The 12,002-nt window shown below is 37.1% G+C and overlaps 1 non-coding gene across 1 annotated transcript; it reads right to left on the bottom strand.

Annotated features, from left to right (window-relative positions):
* Window positions 1-9,916: 9,916 nt before the first annotated feature.
* LOC114687678 lies at window positions 9,917-10,019 on the bottom strand. The gene has a single exon (XR_003733696.1). It is a non-coding gene; the product is annotated as a U6 spliceosomal RNA (small nuclear RNA).
* Between the last annotated feature and the right edge of the window lie 1,983 nt (window positions 10,020-12,002).

Here is a 12,002-nt window from a genome sequence, read left to right on the forward strand (position 1 = left end):
AAACATTGTTGTAGGCTATTTTGTTTGTGTTCTGACAAATAAAGCTTTCCTGGAGATCAGAGGACAGAGCTAGTCACTAGTTAACTATAGAGGCTAGGCACTTGTGGCACACACCTTTAATCCCAGTACTTGGGAGGAAGAAGTAGGAGGATCAGGAGTTCAATTCCACCCTGAGGTACATGAGATTGAAGCAGTGTAAAGGAGAAACAGCCAGTTGGTGGTGGCTTATATCTTTAATTCCAGCATTAGAGAGATGGAGACAGGAATATAAGGCTGGTGAAGACAGGAGTTCCAGCCCATTCAGTCTGAGGATTCATAATGACAGGATCTCCCCTTTCAGTCTCAGATTTCCTAGAGGTAAAAAGTCTCATAGTGGTTGGCTGCTCGGTTTCTCTGAAATCCATGCCAGCTTTATTTGTCAGAATACACACAAAATATCATACAACAAAACATGACTTGGAAAATAATCATATTTCCCAAGAAATCATTTATTAACAACTACAGGAAAACTGGAAGCTGAACACTGTACTTTCTTTCCTCTGAGTATGGTAGGTATTTATAAAGCATGGCCACAGGTGGCATCAGAAAATGAGGGACAGCTGAAAAGGACACAGCAAAGTGTACATAGGTAATATGAAATATTCTTCTAAATAAAAGACTAATATCCATGTCTTTTCTATGTGCAGGACAGCTGGCACTAATCCCCTAAGTGTGAAGGAAAAAGTGTGTTGTAAAGCTCTTTGATTTTTGGATGAGAATAAAAATTCCAACTAATTCTTGTAACTGGTTATTTTAATTTTGTATAAAACAATGAACATTGTTGAAGACTGAAAATTGATGTGGATTTAATTCCATACCCTAAATGATTTTGTTTTTTTTTTCTCCAAGACCTTTCACTTATTATTGAATAAGGGACATTTGGAGATCTCTAAAATTTTCTTATGGTCAATTTATAATCTAGAGTACTTGCATTTAAAATGGAATACCTGTATGTATATTTCCACATATTGAAACTAGCTTTTTTTTTTTCCTTATCACATAATATATCCTGATTTGGTTTCCCCTCCTTGTACTCCTCCAAGTTCCTCCCTACCTCCCTTTCTGTCTGGATCCACCCCTTGCTTCTGTCTCTTACTAGAAAACAAACAGGCTTCTAAGAGATTAAAATCAAATTAAGCACAATGAAAACAAACAAATCAGAACAGGACAAAACAAATAGAAGGAAAAGAGCCCAAGAAAAGGCACAAGAAATGATTTGACTCAATTGCATCCTCAGGAATGTCATAAAAACACTAAACTGGAAGCCATTATATATATACAAAGAGCCTGTAGGATAAAAAGAAAGAAGAAAACATAGGAGTAAAGCAAAAATGAAAATATGATAAAATTTAAAAAGGAAAAAGGTCTGACATGATAAAATGAGACAAGGAACCTCCAAAGATGCTCTTGTGTTAGTTTTCTGTTGTCCATTTATTGCTGGGCATCATTCTACTCTTAAGAGTCCATTGTTTCCCCAATTCACCTATGAGTTAGCGTAATTCAACAAGGAGTCAGTTTATTGCTATTTCTTACTTCTTTTTTTTTTTTTTTTTTTTTTTTTTTTTTTTTTTTTTTTTTTTTTTTTTTTTTACATATAACAGAAGCCTTTTCCTATGACAATGAGTTTAAGGCTATTATCTTATCTAGTTTCTCTTAATTCCACTGTGTATTTTGGCTTCTTCATCAAAAAATATGTATCTGTGGAATTTGTCTGGATCTTCAATCTGAATTGTTTGACCAACATGTATATTTTGGGCTAATACCATGTAGTTTTTGTTACTATAATTTTGTAGTTACAACTTGAAGTCAGAGATGGTAATACCTCCTGTAGTTCTTATATAATTCAGAATTGTTCTAGCTATCTTGGGGTTTTTGCATGTCCACATAAAGCAGAAAAGTGTGTGTGTGATGGTGTGTAAAGAATTATATTGGATTTTAATGGGGATTGTGTTGAATCTGTAGATTGATTTTGGAAGTATGTCCATTCTTTGCTATATTAATTCCACAGATCCATGATCATGGGAGATCTTTCCATCTTCTGATATCTTCTTCAATTTCTTTTTTCAAAATCTTAAAGATGTTTCATCATACCAGTCATTCCCTTGCTTGGTTAGAGATAACCACAAGACTTAATATTCTAGCTAAGACTACAAGTACTTTATTGAATAAATATGGCAAGAGTGACCAACATTTTCTTGTTTGATTGGAGTTTCTCTTTATTTAAGTTGATGTTGGCGAGGAGTTTGTTGTAAACTGTCTTTATTTTGTTCAGTTATGTTCCTTGTTTCCTCAATCTCTCTAGAACTTTTATCATGAAGGGGTGTTGCATTTTGTCAAAGACCTTTTCTGCATCTAATATGTGAGCCATTGGTTTGTTTTTCTTTCAGTTTATTTATGTGGTGGGTTATTTTTATTGATTTACATATGTTGAAGCGTCTTTGAACATCTAGGATGAAATATACTTGATCTTGTTGGATGATCATTTGGTGAATTCTTAGATTAGGTTTGTAAGAATTTTATTGAGTCAATTTCAATGAGTTTATTTTTGCATCTATGTACACAAGGGACATCAGGATGTGATTCTCATTCTTTTTTTGCAATTTTTTTCTTATTATTTTATTTTATTTTACAATACTATTCAGATCTACATAACAGCCACAGATTCCCTTGTTCTCCCCCTTCCTGCCCCCCTCCCCTTCCCCCCAGCCTACTCCCCATTCCCACCTCCTCCAGAGCAAGGCCTCCCCCGAGGACTGAGATCAACCTGGTAGACTCAGTCCAGGCAGGTCCAGTCCCCTTCTTCCAGATTGAGCCAAGCCTCCCTGTATAAGTCCCAGGTTTCAAACAGCTAACTCATGCAATGAGCCCAGGACCTGGTACCACTGCCTAGATGCCTCCCAAACAGATCAAGCCAATCAACTGTCTCACCTATTCAGAGGGCCTGATCCATTTGGGGGCCCCTCAGCCTTTGGTTCATAGTTCATATGTTTCCATTCGTTTGGCTATTTGTTCCTGTGCTTTATCCAACCTTGGTTTCAACAATTCTCGCTCATAGAAACCCTCCTCTTTCTCGATAATTAGACTCCTGGAGCTCCACCCAGGGCCTAGCTGTGGATCTCTGCATCCAGTTTCCTCAGTCCTTGGATGGGGTTTCTGGCACAACTATTAGGGTGTTTGGACATCCCATCACCAGAGTAGGTCAGTTCTGGCTGTCTCTCGGCCATTGCCAGCAGTCTTTTGTGGGGGTATCTTTGTGGATTTCTGTGGGCCTCTTTAGCACTTTGTTTCTTCCTTTTCTCATGTGGTCTTCATTTACCATGGTCTCCTATTCCTTGTTCTCCCTCTCTGTTCTTGATCCAGCTGGAATCTCCTGCTCTCTTCCCTCGACCCTCGCCCTTCATTTCTCCCACTCATGTCCAGGTTGTTTATGTAGATCTCAGCCATTTCTGCATCATTGGGCAATCCTTGTGTCTTTCTTGGGGTCCTGTTTTCCAGGTAGCCTCACTGGTGATGTGAGTAGCAGTCCAGTCAGCCTTGTTCCACATCTAGTATCCTTCTATGAGTGACTACATACCATATTTGTCTTTCTGAGTCTGGGTTACCTCACTTGGGATGATTTTTTCTAGATCAATCCATTTGCCTGCAAGCCTCATGATGTCATTGTTTTTCTTTGCTGAGTAGTATTTCATTGTGTATAGGTGCCACAATTTATTTATCCATTCTTCAGTTGAAGGGCATCTAAGTTGTTTCCATGTTCTGGCTATTACAAACAATGCTGATATGAACATAGCTGAGCAAGTGCTCTTGTGGTATGATTGAGCATTTCTTGGGTATATGCTGGATCTTTGGGGAGATTGATTCCCAATTTTCTATAAAAGCACCATATTGATTTCCAAAGTGGTTGTACAAGCTTGCATTCCCATCAGCAGTGGAGGAGAGTTCCCCTAGTTCCACATCCTCTCCAGCATAATGTGTCTCCAGTGTTTTTGATCTTAGCCATTCTGACAGGTGTAAGGTGGTATCTCAGAGTTGTTTTGATTTGCATTTCCCTGATGATTAGGGATGTTGAGCAATTCCTTAAATGTCTTTCAGCCATTTGAACTTCCTCTGTTGAGAGTGATTCTCATTCTTTGTTGAGTTTTCATGTGGCTTGGATATCAGCGTGACTGTGCCCTGTAAAATAAATTGGGCTCCGTCCCTTCTGTTTCTATTTCTGGAATAATTTGAGGGTATTAACACTGCTTATTCTGCTTCAAAAGTCTGCTAGAAATCTGCTCTAAAACCATCTTCCCCTGGGCTTATTTTTGGCTGGGAGACTTTTAATTATTACTTCTATTTCACTGGATTATATAAGTCTGTTTAAATTGCTTATCTGGTCTTGTTTTAACTTTAGTTGGTGGTGTTGAGAAAATTATTTATTTCTTTTAGATCTTCCAACTTTGTGGAGTACAACGTTGGCTTTTAAAGTATGACCTTATGTTCTCTGGATTTCCCTGGTGTCTGTTGTGATGTCTCCCTTTTCATTTTAATTTTTATTAATTTGGATGCTCTTTCTCTGCCTTTGAGTCAATTTTGATAAGGTTTTGTCAATCTTATTCATTTTCTCAAAGAACCAACTTGTTTCATTGGTTCTTTGTACTGTTCACTTTGTTTCTGTTTTATTGTTCTCATCATCGAGTTTGATCATTTCTTGCCATTTGTTCCGTTTTTGTGTGTTTTCTTCTTGTTGCTCTAGAGCTTTCAGGTGTGTTTTAACTCTACGAGTATGAGATCTATCCAATCATATTATATAGGCACTTAGTACTGTGAACTTGCCACTTAAACCTGGCTTTATTGTATCCGTGAGTTTTGGTGTGCTATGCACTCATTTTCATTCCAATCTAGAAAGTCTTTAATTCTTTTCTCAATTTCAGTCTTCCCTTATTTTTCATTCAGTAGTGAGTTGTTTGGTTTACATGAGGTTTTACGAATTTTGTAATTTCTTTTGTTGTTGATATCCAGTTTTAATCCTTTGTGGTCAGATAGGATACTGGATGCTATTTCAATTTTCTTGTATCCTTTGAGACTTGTTTTCTGTCAAAATATGTGATCAATTTTTGAGAAAGTTCGTTGAGGTACTGAGAAGAAGATACAGCCCTGGGGGGTGAAATACTTCGTTGTTGGGGCATATTATTTTAAGATCTGTTACTTTTGTTTATGTTGCATTTGTTTAGCTTTGTGAAGCTGTGTCTCTCTGCCTCTCTAAAATAACTGATGGTCTAATAAAGAGTTGAATAACTATATAGCAAGGCAAGAGAAAGGATAGGTGGTCTCTCAGGCAGAGAGAATATATAGAAGGAGAAATGTGGGAGGAAGAATGAAGTAGCTAGAGAAGGAGGAGGACATTAGGACCTAGCCACCCAGCTACACAACCAGCAATGGAGTAAGAAAGAAAGGTATATGGGAACAGAGACAGGTAAAAGCCCAGAGGCAAGAGACAGATGGGTTAATTTAAGTTAAGGAAAGCTGGCAAGCAACAAGCCAAGCTAAAGCCAAGCATTCATAATTAAGAATAAGCATATGTGTGAGATTTATTTGGGAGCTGGGAGGTGGGCCCCCACAAAGAGCAAACCAAACAACAACAGCTGAAAGTTAGAAGGCAGCAAAGGGAGTCTGTGTTTATACTGGGTGTTGCTTGAACATATGAGACCTCAAAACCTGCCCTCACAATGACATGTTTCCTCCAACTCGGTCACACCCACTCCAACAAGGTCACAGCTCCTAATAGTGCCACTCCCTTTGAGCTTATAGGGCCAATTACATTCAAACTACCATATTCCATCCCCTGGCCCCTATAAGCTTATAACAATACCATAATGCAAAATGCTTTTAGTCCAACTTCAAAAGTTCCCATAGTCTATCATAGTCTCAACCATGCTTAGAAGTTCAAAGTTCAAAATCTCTCCTGAGATTCATGCAATCTCTTAACTATATTTCACTATAAAATCAAAACCAAACAACTGGTCACATGCTTCCAATTTATAATGGCACAGGATAAACATTCCTGTTCTAAACTGTATGAAAGGGAGCATAGTGCCTGAAACAAGACCAAAATATCATCTGGGCAAACACCAAACTGCATCTCCATGTCTGATGTCAAAATGCTCTTCAGTTTTCCAAATTCTTTCAGCTTTTTGGACTGCAATATATTTCTTTCTTTTAGGCTGGTTCCACTTACTGTTAGTAGATTTCCTCAGCAGGTGTCTCATGTCTCTGGCATCTCTGACATCTTGGGGTGTCCAAGACAATTCAGACTTTACTCTCACAGCTTCAGGCAATGGTCTTGATAGGCTTCTACTCATGGACAACCCTGCCACATGCCTGACCTCAGTGGCTTTTCTTAGTCAAGGAAGAAGATTCCATAACCCTTATCCTCTATCTCTGACTCTTAAGCCAGAACAAAATGGCCAAAGCTCCCAAGTTCTGCTGCTTGCTGGGGTTGGGATATAGCCCCTCATTCATTTACATCTTCATCAACTTTCTGTTTTGTGATGGCTTCCTTCACTGCCTAAGCTTGGATGTCCTAGACCTTAATCTGTAGACCAGGCTGGCCTCAAACTCAGAAATCGCCAGGTGGTGGTGGCACATGCCTTTTTTTTTTCTTTTCCTTTTATTTTATTTTACAATACCATTCAGTTCTACATAACAGCCACAGATTCCCTTGTTCTCCCCCTTCCTGCCCCTCCTCCCCTTCCCCCCAGCCCACCCCGCATTCCTACCTCTTCCAGGGCAAAGCGCATGCCTTTAATCCCAGCACTCGGGAGGCAGAGTCAGGCAGATCTCTGTGAGTTCAAGGCCAACCTGGACTACCAAGTGAGTTCCAGGAAAGGCACAAAGCTACACAGAAAACCCTGTCTTGAAAAACCAAAAAAAATATAAAATAAAAAATAAATAAATAAATAAAAATAAACTCAGAAATCCACTTCCCTGTGTCTTATGAGTAGTGGGATTAAAGGTGTACGCCACCATCCCTGGCTCTAAACTTCTTTTAAATTCTGTTTCACAAGTTGAAAACTTTAGGGTCTTTCATTATGGTCACTACTTTCTTTATTCCATTTCTTAATCTGTTTATCTCTTTGAACACAGAACTTAGCTCCATTCCACTTTTGGTACTCCTTTTCTCCTCAAATTGTACACAAATTTTGTATTTGTCCTTGCTCAGCTTGCTCCTTTTTATTATAGGTCTTTATAAAAGTGACCACTATTAGCCACACAACACAGTCAATACTAGGCTGTCTTGGTATTTCTTCTGACAATGCAATTCATTCAAATCTCTTCACTTTAGTCTCCAATAGACTCCTTGGACAAGAGGGAAAACTGGCCACATTATTCACCAAAATATCACAGGACCATCTATAGGCCACTCATTAACATTCTTTTTCTCTGAAACTTCTGGAGACAGGACCCTATAGTTTACAATAACCATCAGCATCACAGTCTTCCATACTCCTACTAGTATGGCCCATCAAGCTGTATAGCTGGGAGTTTTCCTGTGTCCAGCCTAGTCCACAGTTGCTAAAACCCAAGTAAACACACAGAGCCTTATACTAATTAAAACTGCTCAGCCATTAGCTCAAGGCTTACTTGTGACTAGCCCTTACATTTAAAGTTAGCCCATTTCTGTTAATCTATATGTCACCATGTTTTCCATGGCTTTACCTCTCTGCTATTACATGCTACTTCCTGGCTGGTGGGCTGGTGTCTCCTGACTCAGGCTTCCTCTTCCCAGAATTCTCCTTGTCTGTTTATCCCACCTATACTTAGTGCCTGGCTACTGGCCAATCAGCATTTTATTTATCAACCAATCAGAGCAACACATTCACAGCATACAGAGGAATGCCACAGCAAAGCTGTGCTTAACGAATTCCACTGCTTTCCTAACCCAAACTCCCAAAGTCTAAAGTCCTCCAAACAAATGCATGGCCAGGACTATTACAGCAATATCCCAGTCCCTGTTAACAACTTATGTCTCAGTTAGGGTTTCTATAAACACCATAACCATGGCAACCCTAATAAAAGAAAACATTTAATTGTGTGGCTTACAGTCTCAGAAATTTAGTACATTATCATTATGGTGGAGAAGACTAGCATGAAGGCAGACATGGTGTTGGAGAAGGAGCTGAGAGTTCTACAGATTGATCTGCAGGCAGGAGACAGAATCTGTGTCCATACTGGGAGCAGCTTCAGCATAGAATTCCTCAAAGCCTGCTCCCATAATGACACACTCCCTCCAACAGATCCATACCTACTCCAACAAGACCAAACTTCCTAATAGTGCCACTCACTCTGAGCTTATGGGGTCAATTACAGTCAAACTACCACTAAGTATATATTCTCAGATAATAATATAGTGGCTATACCAACTTGTTATGTAGAACAATTTGATTTGAATATCTATTTCCATTCTCTTACCCTTAATTGATATCTATCCTTGATATTAGGGTGTGTTTAAAGTAGTAGCTGGAGAAATGATCATTGTTTTTATAAGCATTGCGCTAGCCTGTGTCTTTTTATTGGGGAATGGAGAACAGTTATATGAAAGATAGCTATGAGTAGTGTTTATTTGTTTATTCTTGTTATTTTATTGTTGTTTGGTGGGGGGATGATGATGGTGGTGGTGTGGGTGGGTGTTTCCCCCTCTTTGAATTTGAGGTCTGGGATTATTCATTCCTTGTGCTTTCTTTTGTGTAGTTAATCTCATTTGGTTGCAGTTTTCATGTTAGATTTTCTGTATGGCTGGATATATAGATACTGCTTAAATTTGTTTTTGTCCTGGAACATCTTATTTTATCCATTTGTTGTGATGGAAAGTTTTTCTGGTTATAGTAATGTGGCCTGGCATTTCCAGTCTCTTAGAATATGTAGAATGCTTGACATTTAGAATCAAGCATCTCTATTGAGAAGTCAGGTGCTATTTTCACTGTTCTTCCTGTGTATATTGATAGTCACGCCCCAGTGATCATGCATGCTCTGGGGGGCAGTCATTTCTGCCCAGTTGTTTCTGGGTCATATGTCCTATGTAAACCCATGTGCTACAGTCAAGTAATTCACGCCCAGCTTGACCATGTAACCTATGTGCATGCATGGGCCAGCCATGTGAACCTGAGTGCATACTCACAGGCTAATCCTTAAAAGGTGGACCTCATACCCTGCCCTATCTCTTCATGTTTTCCATAGGCCTAAGCACATCTCCTCTTGCTCCTTTTTCTTTTGATACATCTCTTATTAGTGGGTTTGCCATGTTTGAGTCTTTTCTTCAAAGGGTAAGTGTGCCGCAAAAACCAACATATGTTACTTGATCTTTTTATTTTCCCTTGAACCTTTTAATATTCATGCTTTCTTTTGTATGTTTACTGTCTTCATTTTATGTGCCAAGGAGACTTTCTTCTCAAATATAGTCTATCTGGTGTTCTCTGTTTGTAGCTTTGTAGGCATCTCCTTCTTTAGGTTTGGAAATTTTCTTCTGTGATTTTATTGAAAATATTTTTTGTGCCTTTGACCTCTGACATTTCCTGTACCCTATTGTTCCAAGATTTCATCTTTATGTGTGTGTGTGTGTGTGTGTGTGTGTGTGTGTGTGTGTGTCCCTGGTTTCCTCAATGTTCTGTGCCTGGATTATTTTAAATTTAACCTTTCCTTTGTCTAATAAATCCATTTTTTTCTGTCATGTCTTCCATTCCTAAACTTATTTCTCCTTTCTCTTGTATACTGTTGGGGAACCTTGCTTCTGAGATTCTTGTTTGAATTTCTAATTTTTTCATTTCTAGTTTTCCCTCAGTTTGGGTTTTCTTTATTTATTCTATTTCTACTTTCAGGTCTTAAACAGTTTTATTCATTTAAAAATATAGAATGACTCTCAAATTTGCCTATAATCCTTGATCAGGTACCAAGTTAATCTTCTCTGTATAATTTCAATTTTAGTATATGTGCTTCTGAAGCAAGCAGTATGTGTATTTTTTATATATGCAGAAAATATTTTATTTTTAATTTATTTTTATAACTTCCAGCGTTCAGGTCACTATTTTTCTTCTGGTAGTAGGAGGGATACTACCTAATAATAATACCTAAATAATAATTGTCTCTGTCTCATAAATACCTGCATTTCATAAGCAATAATACATCAAACAGTTCGCATTTTAAGTCTCTTACATTTATTTTTACAGTATTTCTCTTCTGATTAATCCTGCCTGTCTTTATCAAACAATCTTTATCAAGATTAAGAGAGTCTAAGATAATGCTGCTCCCCTCGTAATACAGGATAATTTTCCTATATTAAGGTCTATATTCGATTTATATTTGAACCACCTCTTTGCTATAGTATATTCTTCAGTATATTCTTAAACCTAAAATATCTACATTTGGTTTACTTATTCACTGAACAAAAGTTCAATGAAAATATCACCAAGAAATTTTATTTTTAGATAAACAAAGGCTCATTTGATATCCCTTGCCAAAAGACAGTTGTCACATAGTCCCACAAACTTCACTCAGAGAAAAATTAGATAACGCACATTAGTTTCTCTTTCCCAGCCTTGAATGACAGTTTTATGATGTGACTTGGCTATAGTCAATAAGCTGTGGTTTACCACAATATCACTGGATTCCATGTCTCACTTTTTCTTGGCTTCATAATCTCTAAGTCTGACAACTGCTGATCATATTCCCTGCATAATAAAGATTGGCATTTTACCAAAGGTCAAATAGTTTAAAAAGCACTATGTATAAATGTAGAATATTGAAACATATTAAATTTTAAAATCATAACACTTCAAATGTTGAAAGAAATGTTGGTAACTGGATTTATAAATCACACAAAGTTATGTTTAAGTAATGAGTAGAAGGAGAAATGTAAAATTGTGTGGCATGGATGTAGGAAATAATATCCATTATCTTATTAGACTTAATGTCTGGTAACCTAATTGTCATTATCAAATGTATTTGTTATTTAGTTTTATTGATTGTTGATTATGAGTAATTAAATTTTAGGCATTTAATTTACAAAAAAGGAAACAAGTATTAAAAGTATTATGAATGCTAATTTTAAAACATGCAAGTAAATCCTATAATCCATTTTCTACATTAAACATTTTGGTCTCAATCAACTATGCTATATAACCAGATGAAGAAAAATGTGGTTCACAGTAACTCATTTCACATGGTATTATCAAGTATACATCCACTAAGTATAAAATTATTCTGTGTTTGTACAAGTCTACATGAGATATATGTATATATCAAACATGAACTACAATTAAATGTGAATTGACCCTAAACTCAGAATTTATAAATGATTATGTTAAATATTTTTATAAATGAAGGTTTTTCTGTCCTGCTTGGCCTCACAGCCACTTTTAAAATTATCACTCAGAGGCTTAACATTAATTACAAACTGTTTGGCCTGTTGTTCAGGCTTATTATTGACTAGCTCTTACCACTTAAGTTAAACCATTTCTATTAATCTGTATTTTGCTACATGGCTTTGTGGAATTACCTGTTTTCTAATACATCTTGCTCCTCTGGTGGCTGGCTCACATCTCCTCCTGGCTCCACCCTTCTTTTCCCTGTATCTCTGCTTGGATTTCCTGCCTGGCTCTGTCCTGCCTTGCTATAGGCCAAAGCAGCTTCTTTATTAACCAATGGTGACAAAACATATTCACAGCATACAGAAAGATCATCCCATAGCAGTTTTTATTTTCAATTTTTAGTTTTTTTTATTTTCTTTTTTTTATATGCCAGTCTTTATTATGCTTTTGCCAGCATATGTTAATGATACATATATTTTATTATCACTTTTCCGTGCACATACATATGTATATATATATATATATACACATATATGTGTGTGAATATATATATATATATATATATATATATATATATATATCATATTTGAAAAGGTTTTCTTGCACAGGGCTATCTTGAAA

This window comes from Peromyscus leucopus, chromosome 17, assembly GCF_004664715.2.
Source record: "Peromyscus leucopus breed LL Stock chromosome 17, UCI_PerLeu_2.1, whole genome shotgun sequence".
Classification (NCBI taxonomy): domain Eukaryota; kingdom Metazoa; phylum Chordata; class Mammalia; order Rodentia; family Cricetidae; genus Peromyscus; species Peromyscus leucopus.